This window comes from Pseudochaenichthys georgianus, chromosome 13 (assembly GCF_902827115.2).
Source record: "Pseudochaenichthys georgianus chromosome 13, fPseGeo1.2, whole genome shotgun sequence".
NCBI classification, from domain to species: Eukaryota; Metazoa; Chordata; class Actinopteri; order Perciformes; family Channichthyidae; genus Pseudochaenichthys; species Pseudochaenichthys georgianus.
This window is the reverse complement of record NC_047515.1, coordinates 31770864-31772675: the sequence shown is the minus strand read 5'-3', so window position 1 is coordinate 31772675 and position 1812 is coordinate 31770864.

Here is a 1812-nt window from a genome sequence, read left to right as displayed (position 1 = left end):
CAAGACAGCAGATCCCATCACGCAGTACAATTGAACATGTTTTATGACTTAAAACCCTAAAGTGTGAATGTTGAAATGAAGGGACCAAGTTGGAAGTTCTTATTTTATGGAAGTCACTTTCCAAAACTATAAAAAGTACAAAAACAGGCCCATAAAAAAGTGTAACTACTGCCTCTCAGCTGAGTCTGCTTGCTATATAAGCGAAAACACACTGAACATCACTGACACAAAGTCAACATAGACACAACTCAAGAAGACTGGGAGTAGTCATAGGTTGTTGTTGTTGTTGTTGTTGTTGTTGTTGTTGTTGTTGTTCAGGTGAGAAGATATTAACTCATACTAGGCTTATAACAAACATGTGATGTGTAATATAAAGTGGGATCAGTGTATGGATTTTAGACTCTTTGGAAAAACATACTTTGTCACTGCATCTTGCTTGCACTTTAAAAAGTAAGCAAGTCAAACTTGTCACAATCATACTAAAAAGCTGCCACACTTCCCTGACAATGGTCTTTATGCTCCACTCAGTGCTCTTTGGCTTCTATACCCTCTCATAAACAAAGGGGGGGGGGGGGGTGTTTGATAAGTCAATCAAGATGCTTTGAGGGAAGTATTATAAGACACCATGAAGTAATACAGGTTCATGGCTGGCCATTCTACACAGTATATGTCTGGTGTGTAAAAGTTGATGTTGAAATATTTCCTCATACAAACTTGTTTTTGCAAGAGAATATGAAACCCAATTATTGAATGGAAGGCTGTTGAAAGCACATCAATAGTTGACCGCCTAAAAGAGAGGCAAAGAGAGGGGGGACACAGAGCAGGAGGGGATTGAGGGAGACAATGATGCCCATTGACAGAGGTGAGCCTATCCTCTCGCGCACGCGCACGCGCACACGCACACGCACAAGCACACGCACACACAGAGTGAGCGACATGGACCAAAAATGCTAAAAAGGCACAGAAACATGACTACACACACATTCAAATGCATGTTAATGTTGCTCCACCCACTCCCAGTGGAAACACACAATAACTCTAATGTGCTCGCTGACACAGAGCCACAACACCACAGTTCTTATAGTCTCAAGATAAAACTATGCCACACAAATACATGTAAAATGTGTTTGTCTGACAGCACTGAGCTCACATACAGTGCTGTCAGAGATCCAAAGTCCATTGACACACATTCCTGAACTAACACTACCCTACAATCCTTAAAACCCACTGAAATAATTCACAAAAACACACAAAATACTTTCAGTACTCTTTCCTACAGCTCACACACACTTACCTGTAGGTTTTCAGTTCCCTTTAATCTCTCCTGTGTTTTAGTGTCAGTTTGGAGGCACCAAAAGTTGCGAATGGCAAAAATAAAACCAGTTTAAGATGCTGGAGTCGAGCAGGAAAGTTAAGAAAAGCAGCCAGGAGTGGAGAGATCAACTTTCTTCTGCAGTCGCAGCCAAACAATGAGGAGGGGGAGAGGGGAGGCGGAGTTACAGCACATTCCAGCTACAGCCGTGAGTAATGATGTCCACATTCAGAAAAAAAGAAAGGAAACAGAAGTGGAGTAAAAAGCGTGCAATTGATAAACAAACCTGAGCCAGAGACACTCCAGTGCTCACACAGAACACAAGCGTCTGTTTCTCTCTACTTTTCACACAAACACACACATACAGTACACTGTCTTATTGGCAAGCCTTTGCACATAACTACTTAGCTAACGCAAACACATTGTGGAGTCTATTATTTCTTAAGACACACCCAAGTCGAATGAATAGCAACACAGAGCTGAGGGAAGCAAAGTATTTG